At 34.3% G+C, this 26,913-nt stretch overlaps 1 long non-coding RNA gene across 1 annotated transcript; it reads left to right on the forward strand.

Annotated features, from left to right (window-relative positions):
• Positions 1 to 5,508: 5,508 nt before the first annotated feature.
• LOC133191720 (uncharacterized) lies at positions 5,509 to 26,736 on the forward strand. The gene is made up of 4 exons (XR_009721730.1): positions 5,509 to 5,598; positions 12,784 to 12,888; positions 13,104 to 13,201; positions 25,858 to 26,736. It is a non-coding gene; the product is annotated as an uncharacterized LOC133191720 (long non-coding RNA).
• The last annotated feature ends 177 nt before the right edge of the window (positions 26,737 to 26,913 follow it).

Raw genomic sequence — 26,913 nt, forward strand, 5'->3', positions numbered from 1 at the left:
ATATATATATATATATATATAAAGCACATTTTACAACAACTCTTAAACTTAACATAACTCAGTGCCCTAAGTGAAGAAATATTAATATAGAAAGCACAAAGATATTCACTTTATAAGGATACCCACTTCCGCTCCAGCCCGGCAAGTCAAAAAACTTGCTTTCAATGCCGATGGAATGTAAAATGTGCTTAATAAATAAAAATTTATTTCATTACAACGTGTATTGGTAACGATCCTCTAATAAAACTAATGTCCAGATAACTGTACCTCACTTCCATTCTCAATGACCGTGTAGTGTAGGGCAGCGCCGCGATAATTCCATCGGCATCGAAAGCAAGTTTTTTGACTTGCCTAGATAGCCGAGCGGTCCAGCACGCTGTTCCTTTTCTGCTAGGAGACAGATTCCGTAGGTCGAGAGTTCAACCGGGGCTGGGGCGGAAGTGGGTATCCTTATAAAAGTGAATTTCTTTGTGCTTTATATATATATATATATATATATATATATATATATATATATATATATATATATATATATATATATATATATATATATATATATATATATATATGACATATGGCTTTAGGAGACCAAGGAGGATATATTTTCTGGCTTAGGGAGACCACTGGATTAAGGCGACCTTTTTCGGTCTCCCTATTATTTTGACCTCATCAGTATTGCAAATGTCTTTTTATAGATAAATAAACAGTCTGCCATTAAATATTATTAATCTTTAACTCTGTTATTTAACATTCAAAAGTTGTCTAATTTCTATCATCTTCCCTAAAAAAGAAAAGAATTTATAACCTACGTATAATTTCAAAGGATAATTTTTCTGCATTTTGGAGACCATGAAAAACATGCAATTAAACAAAAAATCTAGCATATATATTTTTTCCGCTTTTGATTTGTTCAAATGAGTGTTTCTTTAACTTAGTTTTCCATGTTTTATGTTAAAAACCTAAAAAGGAAAAATATTGTAAATTTATGAACCATGTTTTGAATTCTTAGCAAGTGCTTTCCGTCATTTGTTCCGAATGCCATCGGAATGCCCCTTCAGTTTTCAGAAAATGACCTCTGAACACCATGGATGTTGAGAAATTTGGGTAAGTAACTAAAATGATACAGTAATAAGTTGTAATTAAGAATACACAAGACAAACATTCGTTTGGTTTTGTTGTTGTTGTTTTTTTTTTTTTTTTTTTTTTTTTTGCCTAGTAATTTAGCTTTCAAGAGAAAAAGTATGATTTTAAATAATCGTTAGACTATAGTTCGGTATATAAAATCCTGAAGGAAATTCGAAATAAAGTTAAATGATAGGCCCCTATATTTTTTAAATTCTTTTATGCAAGTCCACAAACAAATAAATATTTAAAGATTAGGCCGAACAATGAAAAAATAGTCTCGCAAGTTGACGCAGCTATTTCGAGCTTAAAAATTTAAATTAAACTTTCTGTAAACATCATGCAGGACATGTTCATCATGATATAGTATAAATGAAACAGACCCTGTAAGAAAAAAATAGCTGTAATTTAATAATTGTTTATTAATATAATGTGGTCCTCTGCTAATAGAATATATATGCTGTAAAAAAAATCTGAATCAGGGTGAAGCAGATTTGATACAATACATGGCTGAAGGAAGGGGAGGGGGGCAGGCCCCCTATAATTTTGCTGAAATTTAGGTATATACTATAGAAAACATTGCTCCTTTATGCTTGGGTCCCCTCAATTATAACCTCTGATGATCTATTTTTCTTTTGCTTATTAAAAATTTTTTTGGTTTGTAGCCTCCCCCAACCTGAAACTGAAAAATGTTGTTTGGTTGTGCTCACCCCCCCCCCCCCCTTCCAACTAAATTACGTACGGGCCTATTCTCCATCCCTGAGGTTTTCTTTCACCAAAGAAAGATGAATTGGTAACAGTTCAGATATATATAGCAATATTTACGGAAGGGAATATTCTCGTTTAATTATGAAAATGTGACAATAACTCAGTCAAAGCCACAGTGAGTGTAACATTTATTTAATATTATTGTTAATGTTTACAAATAGTGAAATACTGATACTGTGAAATTTTAATGGATATATAGAAAATATAAAAGTACAACCATTTATTGTAAATCACATACATGAAAAGCTTCTTTTTTTTAAGCAATTGGAAATTCTTCATTTTTTCATGAAATTATTTTATTTCGTATGTATGATAATTTATTTCGTATTTTAATTCTGTCAACAAATCATTGTCGCAGCCTAGTTCCCTTCATTATTTTCAGCAGTTCAGTGACAGAGATAAAATAATCATTTGAGGTTTATATCCCCCCCCCCTCCCCACCAAATGAAACTGAAAAATGTTTGGTTTTGGTCCACTTCAACTGAAATTGAGTCCTACTTACCATGCTTACAGGCTTAACTATGAAGATGTGACAGGGAGTGTAATAACAATAATTGTTCAGACGGATACATATTAAGCTGATATACGTATCAAATTTTAATGGATAGATAGAAATTAATAAACAATTACAACCATTTATTATAAACTACATAAAGATAATTTTTCAAGCAATTTGAAATTCTTCATTTTTTATGATATTTTATTTCGTATATATGTTTATAGGTTTATTCGTATCAACAAATCTGTGTACGAGTTAATAGCGCAGCCTGGTTCCCTTCAGTGAACCACAGAGAACCAGAATAAGATTGTAGGGAAACAAGCCTTGTTACAAGGTTTGAGGTTTGTTTATTTTATATTTTAATTTACACTTTTAAAAATTATTATTATTATGCAAAAATCTGTGTGCATATGAATATTTACATTTTAATGTTATAAGTCGTTTTGTGGTTCATATTTGCGGTGACTGTCCCACGTGTGTTTATCTGTTTACATTCACCTACTGACCTAGAGTCTTCAAAATATACCTTCTGTAATCATGACTGTTGTAATCTTGTTTTTATGTTAGTTTACCATATGTAACTTGACTGTTGTATAGATTAATAGCGATCACTGCAAGATTTTAATATTTAGGTGAAGAGAAATTTCAGACTATCAATCACAGGCACTTGTTTCATATACAGTGCACCCCTACTTATTTTTACCACAAGGTATCTAACTCAATTTCAGGCACCCCCGCTTCAAGCTCGTATTTTGTTCATGTATCATTATCAATCATTAACCTACTTTAAAATGACATCGTTCGCTTCAAGAGACTTTTTTCTTGTCAAATAAATCGTTTCAGACATCTCTGGTCGAGTCTCTTTATTGTAAAGCACTCATTTATTCCACGAAAAGTACCTCGATACATCTTAAGACTTTAGATGGGATACAACTTCCAGTTGGGGTTAGAATAAAACCAGAGACTTCCGAGTATTCCATTCCGAGGTCTCTGGTTTTATCCCTCATTTATAACTTCAACCGCAAATTTGTATCGAAAATTACCTTGATACATTTTAAGACTTTAGATGGGATACAAATTTCATTTTTTTCACAGGTCATGAGGTTTCAACTTAAAAAATAAAAATTCTCACCGTTAAGATATGTTGGAAATTTTAGCTTGATGTGTTGATAATTTGACAAATTATTATGTAATAAAGGGGACTTTATATGATCACCCGGCGCTGTCGCTTTAGTTCAGTCTTCACAACAATTCTTTTTCAGCACATGCCCTTCGGGCATGTAGACCTATCATTTTTACCCAGCCCATTCAAATTTGTACATGTCCTACTCAAAATTCTTACATTTACCAGTATTGTGCAACAAAAAAAACCCATTAGGTATAAAGGTTTTATATTAATTTTTTCAGCGTCGTAAACCAACCATGGCCTGTGATTGCCATTTTCTAAAGCGTTTTTGTTCATAAATAACTTTTGAGTTGCATGCTGGTCATTTGTTGGCCGGTTTAGCTGAACTGAATTTCAGAAATGGGATCATGACTGTAGTGCCACAGTATGTGGCATTGATGAACATCTCGTAATTTAGCAAGCAACTTCGAGAAAACAAATAGGTTAAACTAAACACTTCAATGATTAGATTGACAATCATTTGACAGGTCGTATTGAGAATGTAGACAGGCAATCCATCGACATTACATATAGCAACGTTTAAGCGAATAATGGGGGTAGGACAGAGTAAATGGCAAGTAAAGATCGTACAATGAAAGAAGATTCACATATGCCCTCTTCGGACATGTAATTTGGCAATTTTTACATGCCCGGCTGCAAATTTAACAGGTCCCTGGCATTGGACTCCCGGGTTATTTGGAAGACTTAGTTTAGTTTCATGAGGTCCGACAACATTGATTCTCAATGTCTGCTCCCTCTACCCCATACACTTATCTTGATAAAATTACATAAATTATATTATTAATTATATAAATTGATATAAATTATATAAACCGGTCTTGTTTATATAATTTTACAATGTCATAAACAGCTGCTTAAGTGCATATAATATTGTACTAAATGGATTTATATATAGGATTAGGGAAAGATCCTCACTTGATTATGGCAGCATATTTAGCCCGTAGGAGTTTATTATCTATCACACATGATCAATGTTCACTTTTGGACGTGAATGACTTTTGACACCCTAACTTCAGTTCAAATCAACGTTAACTTTATGTGACGTCTCTCTGAATCTTTTTTGGCATGTAACTTGGGTAAAAACAATTAAGTACTCTTGATGCATTTGATTTCTCTTAGCCCGTTTAAACATTTCCAAGGTCTATACCAAAACTATGTAGAAGTTGGAAAAGAAACCCATCCCTTTTTTGATGTATTTGGTTTTTGAGGGGTGAAAATTTTCAATATTACACTTAACTACATGCAATATTTATTATATTATACTGAATGTTTTATACAAATACCAATAATAGTGAACCTTGAGCGCATAAATCTGCGCAGTCACTATTTTTTGGAATATCACCCGTCGCCAAGCAATGTTGACTGTTGCGACACTGGGCGTGGCTTCATTATTCAGCGGATAATAGTGCTTTTTAACAAATGTTTCTTGACAAATCAGATTAATTCATCTAATATACCTGAAAGTACAATATTAATTAATTGTCATCATTTTCCTATATTAGCATTTTTACTGGTAATGGTTTTGAAATGATAGGAACATGCACTGTTCAAAAAGTCTTAAAATGTTGTTTTGGCTCAATTTCTTTGTTAGATTACTGTGTTGAACTAAGGCAGGTCAATTAAAGTAACATGATCCTATAGATTCCATGTACATTTAGTACTGTAAAGTAGACAAATTTATTGTTCTCACAAGTAGTTCTCAAACATTGATTTAAGTTGGTCTCCTGAAGGATGTAATAATGCAATTGGTCTGCTTAAGGTACAGTGTATAATATAGACATGCATATTTTATTTTGAATTTGTATTATGTCAATCATTAGAAATATATGGATCTTAATTAAAAAAACATTGTTTTCATTAGAATTTAAGATATGTATAATAGGCATATATTCTTCATGCTTTTCCATAGTTAAGTCCTTTTTTACAGGGTCTCTGCTAGAATTATGTGGACCCCAGTGTAACAAATCTATGGAAAGAGAGAAAATCTCAGCTCAAGGGTCAACATGTCTTTATTCCAAGAAAGGTTAAATTGATAATTTTTTCTGCTAAAATACTCTTTTATAAAATTATAATATCAATGCAAAAGAGTGAACAAACAATGTACCTAACAACATTTTGAAAATGAAAGTGCAATAACAGTTAATAATTATGATCAGTCGAATGAATGTTAATAATCCAATCAAAGTCCTTGTTGTATATCATTTTTGCTAGGGCTGTGTATTGAGCAAAAAAAAAAAAAAAAAGAAAGAAAGACATTTTTTAATGGGATATGCAATATATTGAATTCTTTAACAATTCTATCAAAAAAGTCTTATAAATCATTATGCATGAATTTTATAAAAATAATAATTGTTTTTTTCTCATTTTTAGGTCACCTGAGTCACTCAGGTGACCTATTGCTATCCGTTCTCGTCCGTCGGTGTGCGTCGTGCGTCGTGTGTTAACATTTGAACATTTTTAGCTTCTTCTCTGAAACCGCTCAACCAATTTCAACCAAATTTGGCATATAGCATCTATGGGTGAAGGGGAACAAAAATTGTGAATTTCATGGTCCCTGCCCCCCTGGGGCCTGAGGGGTGGGGCTAAAACCACCAAAAATAATGCAATCTTTAAAAATCTTCTTCTTTACTCCAGGACATCAAGCAGTCAAACTGTTGGCATCATTGTAACAAGCATTGAGCCCTCTACCAAAATTGTGAAATTCATGGCCCCAGGGTCAGGGGTTCTGGCCCCAGGGTGGGGCTATATAGATCATATAGTGAAAGTGCATTATTTCTTGGAAAATCTTCTTCTTTGCTCCTGGGTATTAAATAAAGTAACTAAGTACATAGTTATGAAGAGCAAGAGTGCCTCTTCCAAAATTGTGAAATTCATGGCCCCAGGGTCAGGGATTCTGGTGTTAGGGCGGGGCTCTATTGATTATATAGTGAAAATGCATTAATTCTTTGAAAATCTTCTTCTGTGCTCCTGGGTATTAAATAAAGTAACTAAGTACATAGTTATGATGAGCAAGAATGCCTCTACCAAAATTGAGAAATTCATGGCCCCAGGGTCAGGGGTTCTTGCCCCAGGGTGGGGCTATATAGATCATATAGTGAAAGTGCATTATTTCTTTGAAAATCTTCTTCTCTGCTCCTGGGTATTAAATAAAGTAACTAAGTACATAGTTATAAAGAGCAAGAGTGCCTCTTCCAAAATTGTGAAATTCATGGCCCCTGGGTCAGGGGTTCTGGTGTTAGGGCGGGGCTCTATTGATTATATAGTGAAAATGCATTAATTCTTTGAAAATCTTCTTCTGTGCTCCTGGGTATTAAATAAAGTAACTAAGTACATAGTTATGATGAGCAAGAATGCCTCTACCAAAATTGAGAAATTCATGGCCCCAGGGTCAGGGGTTCTTGCCCCAGGGTGGGGCTATATAGATCATATAGTGAAAGTGCATTATTTCTTTGAAAATCTTCTTCTCTGCTCCTGGGTATTAAATAAAGTAACTAAGTACATAGTTATGATGAGCAAGAATGCCTCTACCAAAATTGAGAAATTCATGGCCCCAGGGTCAGGGGTTCTGGCCCCAGGGTGGGGCTATATAGATCATATAGTGAAAGTGCATTATTTCTTTGAAAATCTTCTTCTGTGCTCCTGAGTATTAAATAAAGTAACTAAGTACATAGTTATGATGAGCAAGAGAGCCTCTTCCAAAATTGTGAATTTCATGGCCCCAGGGTCAGGGGTTCTGGTGTTAGGGCGGGGCTCTATTGACTATACAGTGAAAATGCATTAATTCTTTGAAAATCTTCTCCTCTGCTCCTGGGCATTAGGGTGATAAACTAAGTACATAGTTATGATGAGGAGGTGGGCCTCTTCCAAAATTGTGAAAGCCATTGCCCCTGACTCAGGGGTTCTGATGTTAGGGCGGGGCTCTATTGATTATATAGTGAAAATGCATTAATTCTTTGAAAATCTTCTTCTCTGCTCCTGGGTATTATTTAAACAAACAAAGTGCATGGTTATGATGCATAAGGATGCCTTTTCAAAAATTGTGAATTTCATGGCCCCAGGGTCAGGGGTTCTGGTGTTAGGGCAGGGCTCTAATGATTATATAGTGAAAATGCATTGATTCTTTGAAAATCTTCTTCTCTGCTACTGGAGATTATTTAAACAAACTAAGTGCATGGTTTTGATGCATAAGGATGCCTTTTCAAAAATTGTGAATTTCATGGCCCCAGGGTCAGGGGTTCTGGTGTTAGGGCAGCGCTCTATTGATTATATAGGGAAAATGCATTGATTCTTTGAAAATCTTCTTCTCTGCTACTGGAGATTATCTAAACAAACTAAGTGCAAGATTATGGTAGGCAAGGATGCCTCTTCCAAAAATTTTAAATATATGGCCTTAGTTTTTGGGGTTCTTGAGGAAAGGGGGGGGGGGCTCTATTGATTATATAGTGAGAAAGCATTAATTCTATTAATTAATCAGTATTTAATCCTGTCTGCTCCTTAGTGTTGAGCTGATAAATAAATTGCTTAGCTATGATGAAAATGGGAGCTTCGAACAGAATTTTTAAATCTTGTGGTCCTAGGGTCAGGGGTTCTGGCATAATGGGGGGGGGGGGGCTTTTGAATTTCTTGACCCTTGGTCTTGGGTTCTGGTGTTAGGGTAAGGCTTTGTTGAATCTGTAGTGAAAATGCATTGTACCTGTGAAATTCTTCTCTGCTTCTGGGCATATCGGAAGAAAACTGAGTAAAAGTTTAAATGATATGAGTAAGCGTATTTCTACCAGATTTTTAAACATCTGGACCATTCGTCTAAGCATTCTGGTCCTGGGCAGGGCTCTATTAATTTGTATTCTACTGAGAGAAGTTATTCCCCTTTTCCGTTCACCTTTGATAATTAATCACTGTAAATAATGTATTTGAAAGGTTAATAGAATAAGATAATTATGCAAGACTGTTTATCATATAATTCAAAAAGTATTTTCTTAGTTTTAATAATCAGGTAGACCTGTAAGTAATAGATAAATAAAAATGAGACAAAAATAACTTATCTTATTAAATGTTCTTCAAAGACCATAAGAGAGGTCAATGCTAGAGGTCTTAATATGGGTTTAAAAATAGTACAGAAGCACTAATAGTTTGTTAATAGTCTGCATGGTGATAGTGTTAAGTGGGGGACAGGTTCTCTTGCTTTAGGGCAACAAAGCTTCATCTATCAGTGTATTCAACTTCTAAATTGTTGTATTATACTCAGGTGACCGTTAAGGCCCTTGGGCCTCTTGTTAATTTTTTGTCTCACCGTCTTTAAAAATTACACTTCAAATTCAAACTTTTCTTGACTGTAAAATCAACATGTTAAGTAAAGTTGTCTATGTATTTTTATGATTTTGTAATAATCATTTAAGATGTGTTACCTCCTTAATGATTATATCATTTTTGATCAGTTTTAATTCAAAACAATTACCGGTAAATATAATCTTTGGTGATTGAAATTCCCAAGTTTTTCACAGAATTACATAAAAAAATGCCTGCCCAAAATGTATTGGAATTAAGTTATTTTTAGCTCACCTGAGCCAAAGGCTCAAGTGAGCTTTTCTGATCAAAATTTGTCCGTTGTCTGTCGTCGTTGTCGTAAACTTTTCACATTTTCATCTTCTTCTCAAGAACCACTGGGCCAATTTCAACCAAACTTGTCACAAAGCATCCTTGGGTAAAGGGGATTCAAGTTTGTTCAAATGAAGGGCCACACCCTCTTTCAAGGGGAGATAATTAAGAATTAGTGAAAATTTAGTGGTATTTTTTAAAAATCTTCTTCTCAAGAACCACTGGGCTGTAAAAGTTGAAACTTAGGTGAGACCTTCATTACATAGTGTAGATTCAAGTTTGTTCAAATCATGACCCCCTGGGGTAGGGTGGAGCCACAAGGGGGGATCAAAGTTTTACATAGGAATATATAGGAATAAATCTTTAAAAATCTTCTCCTCAAGAACAACAAAGCCACGATTAGTCATATTGATATGGAATCATCCTCAGGTAGTGTAGATTCAAGTTTGTTCAAATCATGACCCCCAGGGGTAGGATGGGGCCACAAGGGGGGATCAAAGTTTTACATAGGAATATATAGAAAAAAATCTTTAAAAATCTTTTTCTCAAGAACAACAAAGCCACAATTAGGCATATTGATATGGAATTATCCTCAGGTAGTGCAGATTCAAGTTTGTTCAAATCATGACCCCCAGGGGTAGGGTGGGGCCACAATGGGGGATCAAAGTTTTACATAGAAATATGTAGGACAAATCTTGAAATTGTTTTTCTTAAAAACAACAAAGCCACAATTAGTCATAATTTATATGGAAGCATCCTCAGGTAGTGTAGATTTAAGTTCGTACAAAATCATGACCCCCGGGCGGGGGGGGGGGGGGGGACACAATGGGGGATCAAAATTTTACATAGGAATTTATAGAAAAAAAATCTTTAAAAACCTTTCTCTCAAGAACAACAAACCACAATTAGTCATTTTGATATGGAATCATTCTCAGGTAGTGTAGATTAAATTTTGTACAAATCATGACCCCCAGGGGTAGGGTGGGGCCACAATGGGGGATCAAAATTTTACATAGAAATATGTAGAAAAAAATCTTGAAAAATCTTCTTCTCAAGAACAACAAAGTCACAATTAGTCATATTGATGTGGATTCATCCTCAGGTAGTGAAGATTCAAGTTTGTATCAAATCATGACCCCTCGGGGTAGGGTGGGGCCACAAGGGGCGATCAAAGTTTTACATAGGAATATACAGAAAAAAAATTGAAAAATCTTCTTCTCAAGAACAGCAAAGCCTTGTTAGGTCATATTGATATGGAAGCATTCTCAGATAGTGTAGATTTAACTTTGTTCAAATCATGACCCCCAGGGTTAGGGTGGTGCCACAATTGAGGATCAAAGTTTTACATAGGAATACATAGGAAAAAACTTCAAAAATCTTCTCCTCAAGAACAGCAAAGTCATGTTTTGTCATACTGATATGGAAGCTTCCTCAGGTAGTGTAGATTCAAGTTTTTTCAAATCATGACCCCTGGGGGTAGGGTGGGGCCACAATGTGGGATCATAGTTTTACATAAGAATATATAGGGGAAAAAACTTGAAAAATCTTCTTCTCAGGAACAGCAAAGCCATGTTTTGTCATATTGATATGGAAGCTTCCTCAGGTAGTGTAGATTCAAGTTTGTTCAAATCATGACCCCTGGGGGTAGGGTGGGACCACAATGGGGGATCATAGTTTTCCATAGGAATACATAGGAAAAAACTTCAAAAATCTTCTTCTCAAGAACAGCAAAGTCATGTTTTGTCACACTGATATGGAAGCATCTTCAGGTAGTGTAGATTCAAGTTTGTTCAAATCATAAACCCCAGGGGTAGGGTGGGGCCACAATGTGGGATCAAATTTTTACATAGGAATATATAGGAAAAAATCTTTTCATCAACAGAAAAGCCATGTTTAGTCATATTGATATGGAAGCATCCTCAGGTAGTGTAGATTCAAGTTTGTTCAAATGATTGGGGGGGGGGGGGGGGAGGGTCCACAATGGAGGATCAAATTTTTAACAAGGGAATATATAGGAAAAAAATCTTTAAAAATCTTCTGCTCAAGAACAGTAAAGCCATTTGTTATATTGATATGGAAGCATCCTCAGGTAGTTCAAAATCCAAGCCCCCTCCCCTTTAAACTTTTCAATACTGAAGTGATTTGTGCTTTTTCCTAGCCAATGTGCTCAGGTGAGCGTTGTGGCCCATGGGCCTCTTGTTTTTGATACGATATATTCATTAATCTAGATATGTATCGATATACAGGTAAACTTCGGTATCTCGAACACTGGTATGTCGAATACCACGGATATCTCGAAGTGAATCAACGGTCCCAGCCGTTTTTATTATATTTATGATTTTAAAAAACCCCGGTATCTCGAACACGGAAATCTCGAATACCTCGCTTATCTCTAAGTAGATTTAAGGTCCCAAATTGTGCTATAAACACATGCGTTATCTCTAAGTCCAACAAATTCTCGCTCCACTGAATTCACACCTTAGTACACAATATTCCCATTATGCTAATTTTACGGTCTGTTGAACGTTTCCGTTAGGTCTAGCACAGGCTTCATGGGACCATTGCTGATAATCACACCTTATTAGTCCCAAGCTGTTGTTTTTGGTAGTTAAATTTAATTACGCAGGCCAGGTGATTTGGAGGTGTTAATAAAATGCACTCTCAGAGATACTATGACACGATAATGAAACAGCAGCTTGGGGACGATTACTGTACTAGAAATTTAAATTATCGAAAATACACGCTTATACACATCATTACATATCAAAGTAAACACTGAACACATCAAAGTGATATTGACCTCAAGAAATTAAACAATTAAAGACATTATTTTGAGTCTAAAAGTCAGTACAAAAAATCAAATCTTCAGAAAATATCATGTCCGATAAGGCAGTCTAACGAAGGACCCGGTAGCCAACCAGGGGGGATAGTTAGATTATCTGACCGTAGTGGAAAAAGAAAACTTAAAGTTCATACAATCGAAACAAAGTTTGCTTTTGTTTATTCATATTGGCAATTTCAATGAATTATTGTAGAACGATAATTCCTCTTGTTACATTTAGGCATGTGGGTATATGTACATATCCTGTTAAAGTCTTTGTGTATCACATTATATCATGATATACTTCAGACAAATTAGTACACCCGTAGTTTTGAATACAATTCATACATTGATTTCATTTGCCACAATGGTCTCTTTAATATTGCAATAATGCATTTGGTCTTCCTAATGCATGTATAATGCAGGTACTGTACATATTCTATGTCCAGCTTATAGATGAGTCATAAAAAGATTAGTATTTTGAAACCAGGTTAAAACATCAGAGCATTGATTTGAAATTGTCAATTGATTCTGGCAAATAGTTGTACCAATTTATAAGCGGGTCAATAGCAAATCTCTCCAAAATAACCTCAAAAAATACAACTGACTTATAGGTGGACCACCTTGTAGGCAAGTATATATACGGTATAGTTTTTGTTGAATTTTGCTAACAGCAAAACACTATGAATAATGAATTTTGGTAAAAAAAGATTATTAAGTTTAATGATGCATGTATGTAGTATAGAAATATTGTTCATATGCCTGTACATGGTACAAATATGCATTTTACAGAGTGTACATATGCCAGAATCATATGGACCGCAGACTGGCCCTGTTGATTCCGTTAAGAAAAAAGAGGAAAAATCAGTGCTTGTGCTCATTGGTCATTGGACAAAGGTAACTAGATTTATTTCATGAAACTAAACATGTAAATTACTAGGATATTAAAATATCACAATTAAAATACATGTACTGATTTATATATATATATGGATATCAGTTGGTCTCCTTGATGGAGTTAAATGCATTTGTTATCCCTTTTAAGTGGATCATTTAAATATTATGCAGTTTATTTAGAAGCTCTTTATTATCTGCACTGTTCACTTTTACAGGGTGAATGCCAGAATTTTTTCAAGAACAGTCTGAATCTGACATGGAAAAAATGAAGAAAAACAGCCTTCCTGTTTATAAATCTACATTCTGACAAAGGGTAATTTTGTTTAGTTCAATTAGAAGTGCACATTTAATTTCAGTTGCTTTCCTTAATGATATATTATAGCATTTTTATTCCCTTATGAACAATATGTATACTTGTAAAGCATGTATCACAAAATCTTCTGCAAACAAAGTTTTGGGTGTAGAGTGTTTGTTGTTTAACGTCCCTCTTGAGAATTTTTCACTCATATGGAGACGCCACCACTTGTCAGTGGAGAGCTGCAAATTTTTGTCCTATACTCAGCACTTACGGCCATTGAGCATTGAGGGATCTTTATCGAGCCAGCACCTACTGTGACATGGGACCTCGGTTAATACCTCTGTCTCATCTGAAGAACGGGTCTCCACGTCCCACAGTGGGATTCAAACTCGCGATGTAAGGATCAGCTTCTTTCTCCGCAACTCTAGAGTAGACGCTCTAACCACTGCATCTGCTCTACTTTGGCAACTTTGGGAGTATATAAGCATAGGAATCATCATGTCCATCTGTCTGTTCATGTGTTTGGCCACTTTTATGATTAGTTTTTTTGTTCCAATTCTGGCTGAGATAAATTGATTTAAGTCATCTAAATACAAACAAATTAAGGGAAATTACTATGGTATTGGAATGAACTTTTTGGAATACTGTCTAATTGTTCCATTGTAGTTGGTTTCTTTAATGTTGAAGTAATGCATCTGGTCTTCCTAATGCATGGCATACACTGTATGCATGTGTAATGTTAAAGTTGGCTGAATGTAAAACAGTTCTTGCGTTATGACAAAGGTAAATAGATTTAGTTCATGTAACTAAACATGTAAATTATTAGGGTATTAAAATGTCAAGTTTTGAATACTGATTTACATGTGGAGAGTAGTTGGTCTCCTTAATGCAGTAATAATACATTTGGTCTCCCTTATGCATACTGTATATTATATAAATTTAATGACTGACGTACGAGGGTTGATCCAAAAGTTCATGGAATTTCTTCATATTTTTAGGTCACCTGAGTAAACTCAGGTGACCTATTGCTATCCGTTTTCGTCCGTCGTCGTTCGTTGGTCGTAAACTTTTGAACATTTTTAGCTTCTTCTCTGGAACCGCTCAACCAATTTCAACCAAATTTGGCATATAGTATCTATGGGTGAAGGGGAACAAAAATTGTGAATTTCATGGTCCCTGCCCCCCTGGGGCCTGAGGGGTGGGGCTAAAACCACCAAAATTAATGCAATCTTTAAAAATCTTCTTCTTTACTCCTGGACATCAAGCAGTCAAACTGTTGGCATCATTGTAATGAGCATTGAGTCCTCTACCAAATTGTGAAATTCATGGCCCCAGGGTCAGGGGTTCTGGTGCTAGGGCGGGGCTATATAGATCATATAGTGAAAGTGCATTATTTCTTTGAAAATCTTCTTCTCTGCTCCTGGGTATTAAATAAACTAACTAAGTATATAGTTATGATGAGTAAGAGTGCCTCTTCCAAAATTGTGAAATTCATGGCCCCAGGGTCTGGGATTCTGGTGTTAGGGCGGGGCTCTATTGATTATATAGTGAAAATGCACTAATTCTTTGAAAATCTTCTTCTCTGCTCCTGGGTATTGAATAAACTAACTAAGTATTTAGTTATGATGAGTAAGAGTGCCTCTTCCAAAATTGTGAAATTCATGGCCCCAGGGGCAGGGGTTCTGGTGTAAGGGCGGGGCTCCATTGATTATATAGTGAAAATGCATTAATTCATTGAAAATCTTCTTCTCTGCTACTGGGTATTAAATTCAGTAACTAAGTACATAGTTACGATGAGCAAGAATGCCTCTACCAAAATTGTGAATTTCATGGCCCCTGGATCAGGGGTTCTGGTGTTAGGGCGGGGCTCTATTGATTATATAGTGAAAATGCATTAATTCTTTGAAAATCTTCTTCTCTGCTCCTGGGTATTAAATTCAGTAACTAAGTACAAAGTTATGATGAGCAAGAGTGCCTCTTCCAAAATTGTGAATTTCATGGCCCCAGGGGCAGGGGTTCTGGTGTTAGGGCGGGGCTCTATCTACTATATAGTGAAAATGCATTAATTCTTTGAAAATCTTCTCCTCTGCTCCTGGGCATTAAGGTAATAAACTAAGTACATAGTTATGATGAGGAGGTGGGCCTCTTCCAGAATTGTGAAAGCCATGGCCCCTGGGTCAGGGGTTCTGGTGTTAGGGCAGGGCTCTATTGATTATATAGTGAAAATGCTTTAATACTTTGAAAATCTTCTTCTCTGCTCCTGGGTATTATTTAAACAAACTAAGTGCATGGTTATGATGCATAAGGATGCCTTTTCCAAAATTGTGAATTTCATGGCCCCAGGGTCAGGGGTTCTGGTGTTAGGACGGGGCTCTATTGATTATATAGTGAAAATGCATTGATTCTTTGAAAATCTTCTTCTCTGCTACTGGAGACTATTTAAACAAACTAAGTGCATGGTTATGATGCATAAGGATGCCTTTTCCAAAATTGTGAATTTCATGGCCCCAGGGTCAGGGGCTCTGGTGTTAGGGTGGGGCTCTATTGATTATATAGTGAAAATGCATTGATTCTTTGAAAATTTTCTCGCATACTGGAGATTATTTAAACAAACTAAGTGCATGATTATGATAGACAAGGATGCCTCTTCCAAAATTTTTAAATATATCGCCTCACTTTTTGGGGTTCTTGAGGAGGGGGGGGGGGGCTCTATTGATTATATAGTGAAAAAGCATTAATTCTATTAATTAATCATTAATTAATCCTGTCGGCTCCTTAGTGTTGAGCTGATAAATAAATTGCTTAGCTATGATGAAAATGGGAGCTTCGAACAGAATTTTTAAATCTTGTGGTCCTAGGGTCAGGGGTTCTGGCATAACGAGGGGGGGGGGGGGGTTGATAATATAGTGGAAAAGTGTTAATTCTTTGAAGTCCATAGTAATGATGATGAGGGTAACTCTTCCAAATTTGTAAATTTCTTGACCCTTGGTCTTGGGTTCTGGTGTTAGGGTAAGGCTTTGTTGAATCTGTAGTGAAAATGCATTGTACCTGTGAAATTCTTCTCTGCTTCTGGGCATATCGGAAGCAAACTGAGTAAAAGTTTAAATGATATGAGTAAGCGTATTTCTACCAGATTTTTAAACATCTGGACCATTCGTCTAAGCATTCTGGTCCTGGGCAGGGCTCTATTAATTTGTATTCTACTGAGAGAAGTTATTCCCCTTTTCCATTCACCTTTGATAATTAATCACTGTAAATAATGTATTTGAAAGGTTAATAGAATAAGATAATTATGCAAGAATGTTTATCGTATAATTAAAAAAGTACTTTCTTAGTTTTAATAATCAGGTAGACCTGTAAGTAATAGATAAATAAAAATGAGACAAAAATAACTTATCTTATTAAAAGTTCTTCAAAGACCATAAGAGAGGTCAATGCTAGAGATCTTAATATGGGTTTAAAAATAGTACAGAAGCACTAATAGTTTGTTAATAGTCTGCATGGTGATAGTGTTAAGTGGGGGACAGATTAGAACTCAATTTCTGAGTTGATAGTGAATACTAGACTAATTATTTTGTTGATCCTGATCTTCCTACTTCTCTTGTCAGATCTCTGCTCTGCCTCTGGGTATTAAGTAATCAAAGTAAGCATGCTAACTGTATAGTTATGATGAGCAATAGTGCCTCTTTCAAAATTGTGAATTACTTGGCCTCTGGTGCAAAATACAAACCAAATTCAATTGTTGGAAAGTTGTTACGCGATACTCAGGTGACCTATAAGGCCCGTGGGCCTCTTGTATTTATTTATTAGTGAAAGTGGTTGAATACTGATTTACATGTGGATAGTAGTTGGTCTCCTTAATGCAGTAATAATACATTTGGTCTCCCTTATGCATACTGTATATTATATAAATTTAATGACTGACATGTGCGAGGGTTGATCCAAAAGTTAGTGGAATTTCTTCTAGTGTTGTACCGATAATCAGAAAACATCGATTGTCGATAAAAAAAATGCTACTGATTCCGATGATCGATTATAGTTTTTCATAATCGATCATTGGAAACATACTTCTAATACAATACATTCCGGAATTATCCATTTCTGGTTTAAAATTTATTTCTTCTTAATGAAAGAAAATGGCATCTGCATCTGATACTAGCCAACTAGCACGAAGCAGAGGTGATTAAGAACCGAAGATGCATATATAGGGCCTAAAAAAAATTATTTTTGTTTCCTGTAATAACCCGACCGACCCATTCAATTTACCCCCGGGTGAATTTTTTTTCTGCCAAATCTGTGTTTGCTCTTTGGTTTGATCAATCAGCTGATTCTTTTTATTCAAAAAATATTAATTGTATCTTTTATTTGAGATATAAAATATGCAACTTAGTCAACATTTACCTTAAATATAGAGTGATCAATTCCCCCCACAACTTTTTGAAGTTCGTTTTCTGCCGCTAGGCAGCCATGTTGGGTGTCCACTGTAAATATTTTTAGGTCTAGAAAGTGTAAAAGAAGCAAAACAACAAAGAAAATAATATATTATGTATTTTATATATTCATGTTAAAGAAATAAATGAAATTATTGTAATAGTGTGCTTTTTGTATACAAAACTATGAAGAAATCCGATTATAATCGGTGAAATTGCATCAGAAGCAGTAACCAATTCCAACCGATGATCGATAATGAAAATTAACCGATGTCTCATCACTAATTTCTTCATATTTTTTTTTTTTATTAGTGAAAGCGGTTGAATACTGATTTACATGTGGAGAGTAGTTGGTCACCTTAATGCAGTAATAAAACATTTGGTCTCCCTTATGCGTACTGTATATAATATAAATTTAATGACTGACATGTACGAGGGTTGATCCAAATGCTTATGGAATTTCTTCATATTTTATTTTTTTATTAGTGAAAGTGGTTGAATACTGATTTACATATGGATAGTGGTTGGTCTCCTTAATGCAGTAATAATACATTTGGTCTCCCTTATGCATACTGTATATTATATAAATTTAATGACTGACATGTACGAGGATTGATCCGAAAGTTCATGGAATTTCTTCTTATTTTATTTATTTATTAGTGAAAGTGGTTGAAAATTACAAATAAAAATATAGACACTTGTTGAATTTTTTTAATAAAAAAATATTTTAAATATTAATGATAGTAACTCTATGGCAGTTGCCATAGCGAAGGATGTTTTAAAATGCAGGGGAGACATTTACTCGTTCATTATCATTTTAATTCTTAATACGTGATATAAGAAAAAACCTGCGCTAAGTGGCAAATAAAATGAGAATTTTGTCATTATTACGATTGCTTGACCACTAATATACCTGTCTATGAGAGTTTTACTGATTTAACTTGATATTTAGATTATTAGTTGATGATTTCTTGTTCATCTTTTAATTGTTAGAGAACGTCACATTTCAGTCAAGTTATAAGTTTTGTTAAAATCTTAGGAACACTCTGACTTAAAGGGGTATACTACTGATACAGGCTGGAGAAAAATGCATTTAGCAACTGATTTTCCAGTGGCGTGAGAAATTTAAGAACAATAGAACTTCCATGGAGGTTGATTAAAGGTGTGGCTGCTTTTGGAGGGTCTGTTTTTCTCCTAGACAAATTAAGCGTTGATGGATGTTGACCACTGACGTACTGTGCTTGACTTTGCTACTGAAATTGGAACATCATATGGAAAGATGGGGAGTATTTTTGAAATATGAGTGTAATATAAAGATAAGTCGATTGGTGGATACCCAGGCTTTTCTTGAGAGAAAAAAAGAGAAAAAGGCAGAATATTCTGTAGAATTACTTAGTTGAATTGAACATGAGGGTGAGATGCTCCTAACATGACATGACATACTTAACTTGACGTTACGTCGAAGTCTCCCCCGGATTTTACAACTATCAGTGTTCAGAAAGCTCATGTGACCTTATTGGTAATTGGAACGTGGTGAAATTTTCCAGTATTGTTGCATAATGACTCTATATTATAAATATGCCTATTGTTTGCTTTCATCAAATCACAATAAAATTTTAGAAATAATTAAATTCCATGAACTTTTGGATCAACCCTCGTATTAGAAAAAAGATGGATCTAAGATTGAACAGGTTATAATTCACCTGAGTCATTTAAATTACTTATTGCTATCTGTTCTTGTTCAGTCATCATGTGTCAAGTATTGTCTGTAAACTATTGAACATTTTCAGCTTCTTTTCTGGAACCAGTTTCAACTAATTTCTGGGTTGAAGTACTGTATAGGGGATTAATTTCAGGGGTTGTAATTTTCATGTTTTTCTCTCCTCTGACACGATCGCGGTTTGTTGAATTCGCAGAATCGGTATATAACTAAGGTTACATGTACCTCCCTTCGATGTCTATATCCGTTTAATCCATAGCATAGCTAGAAGGCATTAATCAGCGTTATGAACAACAGGGTAGATTTATATATACATCAGCAAGTTCAATAGTTATTTGAATGATTTTTTAAAACCAAAATGTCGATAAAACATGATAATGCAGGTAACAAATACACGTCGTAACATAGTTACGTACGGGTATTCAAAACCCATGACCCTAGTGTTTTGATTGATGAAACATGTAGCGTTGGCTATTAAAACAGTTTTTTTTTTTTTAAACAAATACAGGTTATTATCTGATGGGTGATCTAAATTAATGTCAAGCATTTTAATTAAAATAATTGAATGACAAGTACAATTCGTAATTACTGAAATGACCATGCACTGCACGTATATTTACCTATGATATCGTAGTCTATTCTCAAATTTCCAAATATAACATGTAGGTTATTGAAAACTTATTCACTGTTTCTTGAATTCACGGATTTATTCACACCGTGAATATAGTGAATATTAACACCGCGAGTTATTTTCCCCCTATACAGTATACAGACTTAATATAGAAATGATTTTATCGACTTTCTCAATCTATCATGAATTTAAAAATGTAAATATAAGCATTTAATTGTAAATATTAAACATTTTGCATCTCATAACCAGAGTTGGAAATTACTGACTGCCCGAGGCAGTCTGTTTTTCAGGTAGGCAGGGACAAACTTTAGATTAACCTCGGTGTTTTTTTTCAGGGTATAGTAAGTCTATAGAAATTAAGTAAAATATAGTATATCAAAGGAACACTTCTAGTTAAAAATATGAGATGACCTTTAGGACCAATATTGATTTCAGTCTTTAGAAAAAGCTTACCGATATATGTTCCGGTCACTGACTTTAGGTCACATGTGTGTAGTTTCTTGTTTCTCATGTATTGCTTTAGTTCTACATTAATGGTAATCTAACAACCAAGCTTTATGATAAACGTGATGACTTTAACTTTTCAATCGTCAACTTCCCTTACTTATTCAGCAATATACCTTCATCACTTGCATACGGGGTTTATATCTCTCAGTTGATTCGATACACAAGAGCATCCACTTTTGCCGAATGATACTTCTTGTGCTATTTTCCCCGAGAAAAAAATCGAATGAAGTTGTATAGATACCTGTATCCATAGTGATCAAACAAAGAAATTTGCATGCTTGCGTTTGAAATAATACAATAACTATTAACATTAGTTCCTTTAAATTTTAAAATGAAAAAAAGTGTATTTAGGTGGCTTTCAATACCAGTACCATTGTCTTGCATGAATGTTAAAAATATTTGACACTTTTATTTATGATGACATTTTAACGACACTAAACTCTCCTAACCATCCCGTGTTCCTAAAACCAAATACATACAAACTTCTCTATGCGGCTTGACTTCGATATAATGATACAAAACGTGGTTATGTTTTACAGTGAGCATCTTTGAGGAATGTTTACCTGGGTAGAACTCACGTGACTACCAGTATTTTAAATAATTTATTCCACGGGTGGGTTCAACATAGGTCATACAGGTAAATAGCTCTTGCTTGTTATAGGAAAAACATTGAACTTTTCATACATTTTTAATATTTTAAGTACAAGCCTAATCATGTACAAATTTCCTACTTTCACACAAGTTTTATAAATGTATAATGCATTTTTTGTCAATCGCACAAGTTTGTACAATGTTAGGCTGACAATAAACAAAAGCTTTGAAATGAATGACCGTCCTCGATTTACTATAAAAAATCACGAATGTCGGCTGACCCCTACCACATTGTATGGCTTTGCTCTTTGTATATTCATGAATTTCAGCGATAAAATTTGTTGAATCTTATGGTTTAGATATCAATTAATGATCTGAGATGGAAAATTATGCTTAATTTAATTCTTCATTTTGTCACATTTTACCAGGGCCCATAAGTGCACTCGTTCTTTAGTGTTTATACAGGTAAAAAGTTTGAAAAAATAAAAATGTGCCAACAAATGGTTTCGAACCAGGACACTAAAAATGTTCATGGTGAGAGTCTGCGGTCTATCGTTCGGGGCTATGCTGACTATGAGGACATTTGTAATAAATATAAACCAGTATGATAGAGATAGGTTTTCACGTTTTTTGTAGTTTTTTTTCTATGAATTTCGACCCTAGGCACCTCTAAAAGAACCTTGTTTTAAATAATTGCTTACTAGATCAAAATCTATCAAAATTTCATAATTTAATTTAGGGGCAGGCAAAGGGTGATTATATTGCATCCATCGGGTATAATTTTCTTATCAGAAAATTGTAGAGATATGCAAGGTTAATTAATGACAACATTGATTTTTTCCTTTTTGCCTAATACTTTTATGATTTTCACTAATAAATTGATTATTGAAAAAAAGCCTTTAATATGACTGCTGATTTTATCTCCATCTGTTAATTTTCAACACCTTTTCTCATGATTATAGTAGATAGAGAACAGATTATGATTTCTAACATTTACTAGCTTTTACAGATCATTTCCTTGAGATAGGTGGAACCAACAGTCAAATACAGACACTTTTTAGAAAAGTAAAAATCTGGCTCAGGTTAAAAAAAAAAAAAAAAAAAAATCATTTACAGTTTTAACAATTAGTAATTTTACCTCAATTACTGTATAGGGGGAAAATAACTCGCGGTGTTAATATTCGCTATATTCACGGTGTTAAGAAATCCGTGAATTCAAGAAACAGTGAATAAGTTTTCAATAACCTCCATGTTATATTTGGAAATTTGAGAATACACTACGATAGGTATACATGTATATATACGTGTATTACATGGTCATTTCAGTAATTACGAGTCGCACTTGTCATTCAATTATTTAAATTATCACGCTTTACTTTAATTTAGATCAGCAGATAATAAACCCGTATTTGTTAAAAAATTGTTTTAATAGCCCACGCTACATCAATCAAAACACGTGGGTCATGGGTTTTGATTACCCGTGCATAATTATGTGACCACATGTATTTGTTACCTGCATAATCATGCGTATTAGTTTTTATTGACATTTTGTTTTTAAAAAAATATTCAAATAACTATTGAACTTGCTGAAGATGTGGAAGGATATTATTTCTTCGACCTACATTAACACATTTCTTACAGTCCAGTGGTTTTTCGCCGCGATGTATTATCCCTTTGGAAAGAAGATCTTGGGGTGTACATGCACTCATCGTAATAGTATATAAGAAAGTCATTCGACGTTTATAGTCAAGGACTTTTATTAACTGCACTTGTTTTAATTAGTCGTCAATTAATTATTAAATCTAACTATTTTATATAAACCTACCCTGTTGTTTTTAAAGCGAATACTTAACGCTGATTAATGTCGTTCTGGATTAAACGGATATAGACAAGGGAGGTAACTTTTATTATATACCGATTCCGCGAATTCAACAAACCGCGATCGTGTCAGAGGAGAGAAAACCGTGAAAATTACAACCCGTGAAATTAATCCCCTATACAGTAACTGGAAAAATCTTATTTGAAGAAATACAGGTCAAGAATGAAGAGTTTAAAGCCTAGTAGGGATTTTGGTCACGCAGGTAGGTTAGGCTTCCTGTAGAATATCACAGTGCACTCTGTGCCTTCACATCTCTGAACTACCAAAATATGATGTCATAATGGAAAATGACGTCAAGTCACTGAAATCTTGAGGTGTTATGACGGGGAGAGTCTCATGAACTTTACACTTTTTTTTAAACTGCATGTAAAATGCTAGGTAGCTATTGCAAAATTCACGGGTCGTTAAAGGTTTTTTTAAGTCGTATATTTCAGAATATTTTAAAAATACACCGCTTACCTACCCTTGATTGAAATTCAGCATGTTCAAAATGCTTATGAAAAATATACTTTTGAAATGTACTCTGTTTTATACCCGTGGTTGGAGGTAGAATTTATTTAGTGTGTATAAAAGAGTCTGGCGCAGGTGAAGAATGAGGATTAATCTGAGAATTTTTGTTGAAATCTGTAAGAAGAGGTTGTTCTCTAACTGAATCTTGCTTGGGAAAAATGTGTGTTGGCTTTGTTTTAATACAGATTATGATATTGTGTGGAAAATACCCTCAAATTTGTAGGTAAGTTGAATTTCTCTGGAAATATTTTGTATCTAAGTAATACTATGACTTTTCCCAAGCACATTTCGGATACACAAGGATACGATGAGCTTATTTTTATAACAAAATGTTAATAATTATTGTGTAAATCAACTGCGCCGAAGCGATTTATATGAAACACTTCAAAAAATTATAAATGACCGTCACGTGATCAGCAAAGTCATGTGATATCATAACAAATATGTTAATACATAGCCGAGGAAATCCTCTATATAAATTGGAAGTACTTAAGTTCAATACTTTTAAATTAAAACTAAAACCAACCTCGCAATGACATATTATGTTTTGAGCCCATTTTAAAGCTTCGGGAAGCTTAAACATAGCTGCGCAATCATTACAGGTAATCTGCAGGCCCTCTCAAGAATTTTACACTCATATGGAGACGCCACCACTTGCCAGTGGAAAGCTGCAAATTCTGTCCTATACTCTGCACTCATGGCCATTGAGCAGTGAGGGGTCTTTTTCATGCCAGCACCTACTGTGACACGGGACCTTGGTTTATAAGGTCTCATCCAAAGGACTGGTTTTCATGTCCCACAGTGGGATTCAAACCTGCGACATAAGGATCAACTCCTTACTTCGCGACTCTAGAGCAGACGCTCTAACCATGGCGCCACGCTTGTGACTAGCTCAGTTTTAAAGAAATCATTCAAGATATTTTTTATCAAACTTAATATGCTGATACATATATAATTAGTAAGACCTATTCAACTATTTCAAAAACTTTTGACCTTTCCTGTGACCTTGACCTCACTTTCCTTCAATTTGCATTTTGCATGGTTTTAAAACCATTTAATATATTGATATCTAAGGCTATGCATCTATACATAATTTGGTGAGAATTTATCATCTATATCCATTTTTTTTAGATTTCAATTTCAATTTTAAAGAAACTTTTCAAGATATTCTCATCAAACTTCATACACTAACACAAAATTTCATGTTGCATTACTATACACTCGGCAGGCATACATGTCCTATGGACATATTTCTAGTGTATTGCTATTTCTGTTGTTTGTTTACTTCCGGTCAGTAAGTGCCCCCTAGGGGCAAGCCCCAGTCCTGTTTTCTTTTCCAGGGTTGCAACAGCGCCCCCTAGAAAAACAAGTTGCACCATCCAATCAAATCGTGTTTTGTGCTGCTTTATGCCAATGAAATTAAGGCTGGACAGCATATGTATTATATTCTGACCAATGGGGTTGCCGTATTTTCAAATAATTAGGATAGACTTACCACTTCAGCTTTCCTTTCATCACTGAAGTAATATACATGGTCAAAAATTGACTAACTTTCATTTTTGTGTCAACTGCAGAGCAGAACGACACTTTGAGATCACTTTACCTGGTGTCTGTCTGTCCGTCTGTCACACCTTATATCTCCAAAATTTGAGAGGCAGGCTTTTGATAATTAGCATTTATATATGTTTTTGAGCTCATGATACTATACTTTAAAACTGTATGAAATTCAGTTACCACACAATTTTATATTTAAATACTATGAAAATACATTGGGATCAGTATTCCACAATGAATCGTGTTGACTGACAAAGTGACAATTAAAGTAAAGATAGTCTGAAATTCCTTTCCTCCGAGGATTGTTGGAAGCACCTACATGTGTATTAATAAAATGATAAATAGTTATTCCTCATAATTTCAATTAAATTATTCATTTGAGGACTGGGGAACCATATTTTCTTTGATTGCCAGATTCTATCCTAGTCTTTTACTTTTGGATCCTTTTTTTTCCTTGCAGGCAAATGCATGAACCTCCATGCTAATATTAAATTAATAGCTGACCACTCTTAGATTTATTTACCTCTTTAATGACGATACCTAGCAGGTGACATATACATTCCTTGAAACACTCTAGTTCCTATTTGATTTTCACTAATATAAAGATTATTGAAAAAAGACTAAGGTGCTCTATAGTGATCAGTCTATTCATTCATCTGTCTGTCAAATACATATATCCCATGTTCAGAGTACAGGTGACTCTAAATACTTCAAACTTTATATTTTTTAATTAGATACATGTAGCTGCTTTGGAACATCTGAAAGGTCTATTACATTATCACTAGTTTTACTAGTTTTCTTCATGTAAGTTGAATATATTTTAAACTTTTAAATTTTTATTTTTTCCAGGTAAGAAAGAAATTCAGGAGTTCTTAAATTGCCCTTGGAGTTCTTGGATTGCATCAAACTGCTAAAAGACCTCAACAAAAACAGCGTCTTGAAAATAAAAATGAAAATATTCAGTGAAAAAAAAAATGATGAAAGAGCCACTAAAAATCTTCAAGCCTTTGAGCTGAAATCTGGAAGTCAATCTGTGGACTTTACTAGTATGTCATAATTACTAAGTCATCATTTGTGTATAATAAATACACTAAACTGTAAACACTTGTTAAAATGTGTATAATTTTTAGATATAATTTGTAGCTCACAGACTTCAATAGTTTCATGTAATGTAAGTAATAATGAAAATTTCCTGTTGTCTAGCTAGATTAGAAACTATTATTGTCCAATTTTGGATATTGTGAAATAATTCATCTAGTATGCATACATGTGTGTACACTTACGTGTAAATTAATTGTTATAGCAAATTCAATCGATCATTAAGTTGAATGTTGACTAATGTTTTTCATCAAAATTGTTTACACTGAATTGTTTTTGGATTTTTCCATTTGCCCAGTCATGTCAAGGAGCACATGGCAGGAAATGCTTTCTCCTCCATTGCACCTGGTGTTTTTAGAGGTCTGTGTTTGCTCTGCTCTAATTATGTATTGTTTCAATGGACTTTAAAGCTTGATCACTGTTGGTAATCTTCATATTTCATATACTATTAGAGTACTTGAAGAAAACTGTAAAGATTTAACATACAGTATAATGCATGTATATTGCACTTTAAGTACAGTGTATGTGGTTAAGAAATGTTAAATCGTCTCATAGTGCATTGAATTTGTTGAAAATTAGAAAATGTGTTGAATTTTTTTTTTAAATAATGTTAGATTGCAGATTTTTTTAAATCATGTAAGTAAGAAATTGCTAAATATTTTTTAGCTTTTCTGGACAGTCTAGATGAGTTCTTATTATATACCTAGCATTGTCATCCCAGTTAAAATTTAAGGAGCAAAGTTCATTCCTAAGCTCTACCTGGACAAACTTGCATGGATTAAAGCACATTAACAGATTTACTTCAGA

Source organism: Saccostrea echinata, unplaced genomic scaffold, assembly GCF_033153115.1.
Source record: "Saccostrea echinata isolate AGI-Se365-2 ecotype Australia unplaced genomic scaffold, CSIRO_AGI_Sech_v1 ptg000024l, whole genome shotgun sequence".
Taxonomy (NCBI): Eukaryota; Metazoa; Mollusca; class Bivalvia; order Ostreida; family Ostreidae; genus Saccostrea; species Saccostrea echinata.